Source organism: Octodon degus, unplaced genomic scaffold (assembly GCF_000260255.1).
Source record: "Octodon degus isolate 3935 unplaced genomic scaffold, OctDeg1.0 scaffold00007, whole genome shotgun sequence".
Classification (NCBI taxonomy): Eukaryota; Metazoa; Chordata; class Mammalia; order Rodentia; family Octodontidae; genus Octodon; species Octodon degus.
The window spans coordinates 16,009,883-16,017,125 of record NW_004524583.1 but is presented as its reverse complement, the minus strand read 5'-3'; the positions used below and the strand labels follow the sequence as shown (position 1 = coordinate 16,017,125).

The 7,243-nt window shown below is 39.4% G+C and overlaps 1 pseudogene; it reads right to left on the bottom strand.

Annotated features, from left to right (window-relative positions):
- Positions 1-223: 223 nt before the first annotated feature.
- Positions 224-2,913, bottom strand: LOC101578955 (annotated as a pseudogene).
- Positions 2,914-7,243: the final 4,330 nt, after the last annotated feature.

Sequence of the window (7,243 nt, the reverse complement as noted above, 5' to 3'; positions counted from 1 at the left end):
TACTCCTTTGTTTGATGCATACATATTTATGAATGTTACCTCTTCTTGTATTTTTCCCCTAATCAGTTTATAATGGCCTTCTTTTTTGCCATTTAAAAACATTTTTAATAGAAAAGGATTTGTAAGTCAATTTACAGAAAATCAAAACAATCAATATTTAATACTACTTTAAGCACCAACAACTGAAGGGGAGCAAGCTGCCTTTTGTTTTTCTGTTTCCACTTCAGCCCCTATATCTTGCTCTTTGGAGAAAACCTTGTGTTGTAAGGCTGCCATGTTTTTGGATGAGGACAAAGGTCAACACCTTCCTTTATGTAACCTCTCTCCCTACAAGTCTGGGTGGAAGGAAAACCAACTTCCCAGAAATTTTCTGGTGTGTTGGGTGGAATATAGTGAAATCAGTGTCTTGAGCAGGAAGCCTGTTTCTTTTGTTGTTCTTCTGCTGGCATTTCTGCATACTAAATTTCACATTCCTTACAGGTATGACCAATCAATTTTCTTCTCTCTTCTTTTTTCTGAACCACCTCAATATGAGGAAAATTTCGTAGGTTAGTCTCTCTCTCATTATCTTTAAAATATGGCTCTACAAACACTTTCTGCTTGACTTTATCTTGTTTATCATTATGTACAATTGGTTCCCTTATGGCAGCAGAAATTCTCCAATTCATTTACCACCTGAGGGAAACTGTCTGCCAAACAAGATTCATATTTTGCCTGTGTTGTCCAATCAAACATATCTTCCAAGGTATCATTCATCATTCTTTCTCTATTTGGACTTCTTTCTCCTTTTTGCTCTTGTTTCTTCACCTTTAAAAGCAAAGTTTCACTGACCAATGTACAGTCTATGTCTACTGTCTCTCCTCCTCCTCTTGACTGACTGTCATCCTTCGTGTCTATTACAGTAATATGCATTTTATAATGAGAAAAGTCTGCTCCTGGATCTACACTCCAATGGATATTTTCAAAAGATGCATCTTGGTTCTTGCTAGGCTTAGTTTTGGCCATTCTGCAAGGATTTAACTGAAGAACTTATGTGAGCTCACATCCTCCATGGACTGACCTGGTTTTTACTTTTGTTGGCTCATTAGAACCACCACCCTTCATCTCATCAAAAATATGATGTCTTTCTCTGTCTCCAAAGTTCCATGTGGACATGGAGGGATTTTGAACATGGAATTTTCTTCTTTTATAGGTGACACTGTCTGGTTGTGTGGAGGGGATCTGCACAAAGACTGGTGGACACACTCCTGTAAACAATGCTCCTCCAGGGAGTCTTTGGGTACCAGGCAGTTCCCATTCAAGGCTTTGTGGCTTGAGGAAGAGCTCTTTGGAATGGGCTTAAAAGCTTCGTAGTCACTTGCTTGAATCTGTTTGGAAGCCTCATTTCTTTGGCTTTTCTCTTGATGCTGAATAGCTGAAAACTGATCAGACAGATCCAGAGGTCTGTCCATGATGTGGTCCCCATTCACAGCAAGGTGGCTATCCATTGGAAAAGGAAGAGAATTTTCTTTATCAAAGGAGGCTTGGGGGCAGCTTACTTCATGTTCACTTTCTTCCTCAGTTTTCTTCCTTTTAGATGTTCTGCCTCCCAGAGATTTCAGGGACACTATATGTTTATCAGTAACAGTGCCTTTAGTGCTATCAGTAATATCCTATTCATTTATGGATTCACTTATATTTTTAAGAATCTGCTTGCTAGAAGAAGACTGGCTAGTGGCCTTGCTCACTTCAGATCCAAGGCTACGGTGTGTGAAAAGGGCACTATCTTCAGATTTTGATCTAGCTTTCTCTGACCTAGAAACAGAAGTGCTGCTGAAATTGGTTGTTTTGGGATGGCTTTGTTTCCCAGTGTCTAAAAGAGAAGGGGACAAACTTGTATTGAAACCTAAACTACTTTTCACATTAGATATAGGTACAAGCACAAGAGATGAAAACACAGGAGATGACACCCAAAAGGTCGATTCTTCTTGAGATGGAGTCTCTGAAGTAGATTCTGAAAATCTTAAACTATCAGTATTTCTCATGGATTCCTCAAAAGGATGTTTCTTGTGATATCCTTCCAGAGAGTGGTACAGCTCATCACCAAGAGAGCTTATGGAACTTTGTGATTCACTTTCCTCTTCAACACCAAGTCCAAGTGTTTCAGCAACAACTGTAGCTAAATTAAAAGATGATTTATCAGTGGGACAACTGCTTATTCCACATATTTTAGCCACTGGAGCTTCACTTTGATTACAAGTATCAGCGACTAGAATTTCCTTTTCATTGGAGCTATGCTGTGAATGAGCTGAAGTCTTGGAAACTTTTCTTAATTCATTTGTACACACATAATGCTCCAATTTTGTATTTGTTTTTTCCACATATCAAACATGGAGATTCTCCTTTCTTCATAGTCGGTTTAGGCCAGAAAATGAAAAGGCTGTTATTGGTGAATCTGGAATAACATTTTCCTCACATTCAAGCTCAGCTGCTTGATGCTGTTGACCATTCTCAATTTTCTATAGCAGTTGATCAGAAAGCTTTTTATTTTCTTCCTGAAGAGTATTCTTTTCATTCATAAGCTCTGTAATAAGCTTAAGATTCTGCTGTCGGATATTTTCAAACTCTTGCTGCTTTTTCCGCATATGCTCTTCAGTTATGGCACAGCGATCACATAATCCTGCTCGTAATCTTCTAAAACTTTAATAATTTCATGAAGGACTTTCTGTTGTTCTCCCAGCTGTTGATTTTTGGTGAAGAACTCTTCCATCTTTGTGCATCTAAAACACGTTCTTTTTTCAGTTTGGCTACTTTTACTTGTAAACCTTGTACTTCTTTAGCATGACATTCCTTCAGCTTTGTCCAAAATTCCTTAACATTATTAGATATATCTGCAGAACTAGGGCTTCCACAACCACTTCCAGAGATGTTCATCTTGTTTAAATGGCTCTGCATGTTCAATTCGCTTCATGTTTTCAGAACTTTTCTGTTACATTATACAAATGGAAAGTTGTCTCTGGATGGCTGAAATATCCCTCCACCAGATGCAAAGCTCCACATCGGAAGTACCGCTAGGACCCGCAGTCCGGCTGGGGAAAAAGGTTTCCTCCTAGGTTCCCAGGGCTGCCTCAAGTTCTCCAGAGCCCCCGCGGGGAAGCAGACAGTTGCCAGGACTGTGAAAGGATGGAAGCTCACCGTCCTTCTCTTTCACCTCTTTCCTTTTGCTGACTCCCAAGCCCTCGGTGGGGTGGGAGGGGGCAGCTCACACTTGCTGCTGGTGGAGGAAGGGCCGGAGGGTGGCCAGCCTGTGCTGAGGCTGCGGAATGCACCCCCCGGGAGCCTATAGTGGCCTTCTTTATTTCACTTGATCATTCTTGGTTTGAAGTTGAAACTGTCTGAGAATAGGATTGCTACCCGTTTTTTTCTGAGGTTCTGGGGCATGTAGTATTTTTTTCCATTCTTTGACTTTCAGCCTATGAACTTCTTTATGAGTTAAATGTGTTTCTTGTATACAGCATATTGTTGGATTTTGTTTCCTAATCCACTGTGCCAGTCTATTTCTCTTAATTGGTGAATTGAGTCCATTTACATTGATGGTTTTAATTTAGATGTATTGACTTATGATTGACATGCTATTTACCTACTGTTGTTTCTCCTGTGTTCATTCTGTATTCTCCCTTTTCTCCTGTGTTTAATTGTTTGCTCTATTTAGTTGATTGCTTTTGTTCTCATTAGTGGAGTTCTGATCATTTTGGTCCCTCTCTAGAACATCTTTCAGTAGCCTGTATAGGTTGGCATTGTCATCATGAAATTCTTTAGTTGTTCTTTGTCATGGAAGTATTTCACTTCGCCATCAAACTTGAGAGTTTTGCAGAATATAGTAGTCTGGGCTGGAATTTGTTTTCATAGAGGACTTGAAGTACTCTGCTCCATGCTCTTCTTGCCTTCAAGGTTTGTGAAGAGAAGTTGGCCATAATTCTGATGGGTTTTCCTTTGAATGTGATCTGCATCTTTTCTCTAGTGGCTTTCAGTATATTATTCTTGTGCGGGATTTCTGGGATCTTGACTACTATATGTCTTGATGTGTTTTTAATTGGGTTGAGGTTATTTGGCATTCTGTATGCTTTGATTACCTGAATGTCAGATTGTTTCCTCATATTTGGGAAGTTTTCTACTATTACTTCTGCCCATATTCTTTTTATATCATTTGTATTGGCTCCTTCATTTTCATTGATGCCTATTAGTCTCACATTGTTCATCTTTGCATTGTCTTGCAGGTGATGAATTATTTTTTCCTGCATCCTAGTTGTTTTTAAGAAATCTTTTCTTACCTTTTCACTAGTTGCCCCAGCATCTTCAAGATCTGAAACTCTATCTTCATTTTCACTGAAATGGTTTTGCAAGCTTGTGATTAAGATTTTAAGTTCCTCTATGTCTCTTTGACTCTGCTTCATGAGATCTATTTCTTTCCTGTATTGCTCATTCAAGGATTCCGTCATTTTTCTAATCTCTTCTATATTTTTATCAAAGTCTTCTTTAGAAGCAGTTATTAATTCTTTTACTGCAGAGGTTTTTTCAGATTGGGTTTCCTCCCTATGTTTCTGTATTTGATTCTTTACTTCATATGCTATGAGTTCAGCGATTTTTTTTTAATTTCAGAAATTAATTCCACTCTGAGTTCCTCTATACCTTCCTGCTGTTGCTTATTTACTTTCAACACTATTAACTCACACATTTCAGCTGAGCTAGTGTCCTCTGTACTTGTTCTGGGTGGGCATTGGGTTTCCTCCATGTTTCTGCATTTGATTCTTTACTGCAGATGCTATTAATTCAGGGATTTCTTTTTTCATTTCCAATCTGAGTTCTTCTATACCTTTCTGCAGTTGTTTCTTTATTTCAGAAGCCATTGATTCATTGATTTCAGCTGTGTGATTCCCAATTTTTTGTATGTTAGTGTCCTCTGCACTTGTTATGGGTGGGCTTGTGTTCTGAGATTGCATTTTGCTACTTCTCATTGTCATTTTGTATAGCACTGTCTTCTGACCTTTGTTGTAGAGCTTTGATGCAGTTATAACCTTAGCACCTACTGAAATTTGGGTGCAGATCTACAAAGTTTGAAATTATTCACTTGTGCCTGGCTTGGGCCTGGCTGCTATGCTCAGCTCCTTTCTGTTGCAGCCCTTGGGAGTGAACGTTTTGTGCCCCTCTGGCAAGATGTTCTGGTCCTGGATAGCTGGGTGGCTTTGTCCCTACTCTCTCTGCATGGATTTCAGCTGCAGGGTTTTATCTCAGGCCTGTATGCCAGGCCTGAGCTGAGTCTGAAGAGGACAAGGGGGAGTAGGGGAGAGGGTAATCACTCCCACACACTCACCGGGCCAGGGCTGGGCCTGGATCTGGGGATACTGAGAATGCAGCAGAAGTTCTCACTCACTTGGTGGGTGTGGGGGAGGGGGGACTGCGGAGTAGTGGTGGGGTGTCCCAAGGGTGCAGAAGAGGGTCTCACTCACACTGTGCCTGCGTTTGGACTGGACAGGTCCTGCGGGCACAGGTTAGCCAGAATCTCTATTAGCACAAATCTTTCTTCTCACAGAACTAAGAGAAAGAAGCTGCAAAACTATTCTAACTGTTTTGTATATACAGATATATAGATATATCTATATATATCTATATATCTACAAATATATATATATATATACAAAATGGTCCCATATATATATATATATATATATATATATATATATATCTACAAAATGGTCCCTCATTTATATCCCCCTTTTTTGTTTCATTTTGTCAGAGATGGGTATTCCATTGCCATTCAAATATTGTAGCTGTGTGAATTCAGGAAAATAATCCATATAGTCCAGCAGTCCATAATAGTAGTGGGTTATGCACAGAACGGGCAATGTCAGAAGTTGTTTACCTGAGCATTTGACAGTTCGGCATATTAATATGGCTTTACTTTTCATACCTTGTTTTCTTGCTTTTCTGCTGGATGGTTAACCTTCTTGACTGAATATCCCTTTGAATCTGTTTCATGCATTCTATTTTTTTCCTGTATTATTCATTCAAGGTTTCCATCATTATTCTAAGCTCCTCTTTTTTATCTTTGTCTTCTGTAGATATGTTCAGCGATTATTTCATTATGGTTGTCTTTTTTTTATCTGAAATATTATTTCTGATCTGATTTCTTCTATAGGCCTGATGGAGTTGTTTATTTACTTCAGTTGCTATCATTTTACAAATTTCAGGGATATGACTTCCACGTTCTTTTATGCTTCTGTCTCCTGAAGGTTTTCTGGATGGGCTGCTTGTCTAAGACTGCATTTGAGTTCTTTATTTTCATTTTGTGTTCTGTGGTGATCCTTGTGTATTTTGGTAGAGTGTAGCTATATAACATCAAGGCCTCTCCGGGAATAGTTTGTATGTCAGGGATATCTCCTGTGTAGGAGATTCTTGGTTTGTGTTGGTCCTAAGGTCCTACCTTCCCATTTAATTGACAGTAGGATGTTGGCTTCTGTTTGGCTCTGTCCCCAGTCTTTTGTTATAGGGCTATTATGAGGTTATTATCCCCGAGCTTCCCAATATTGTTATACAAGAGAAACAACATTACAAGAGGTATGACACACTAGCTACAGTAGTACAATTAGCAATAAGCACAATTTAGATAGTGACGAACTGTGGTATTATTGATTTTGTACTCTAGATTACAGAAGCAAAGTCTATAATTATATAATAGAACCCAACATAAATTAGAAGTTGGTAAGAAAAGTGCTTTCCCTTGTTAGAGTGAATTTACCCTGGATTCCTCTGGATAAGACATTTGCTAGGTGCTGAGAGCTTCCTATGCTAGTTGGCTGACCCACAGTTTAGGATTATGGGCCAGGCACCAGAGTTCTTCCAGACTGAGATTCCCTGGATGGCAGAGGGTTGGTTGGCCCAATTTTTTCCCTCCCAAGAAAATTACCAAGTCTCCTGAGGCTCACTGAGGCTGTGAGCTCCTACAATGGTGGGTGGGGTTTTCCCCCTCCTGTGCAGTTCACTGAGGCTCCTGGCTCACTGAGTTTCACTGTGACTCCATGATGGTGGGGAAGGTTGTTATTTACTTATTCTTGCAGTTTCTTGATTGTTGTAGCTTTCTGTGTGATGCTGTCTCTGAATAAAGTTCTCATTGCAGTGCACAGTAAGTGCTCAATAAAAATTTTAATCTAATGAATGTCCATATTTCTCATGTTTTGAGATTGAAAGGCAACCAATCAGAAACTGG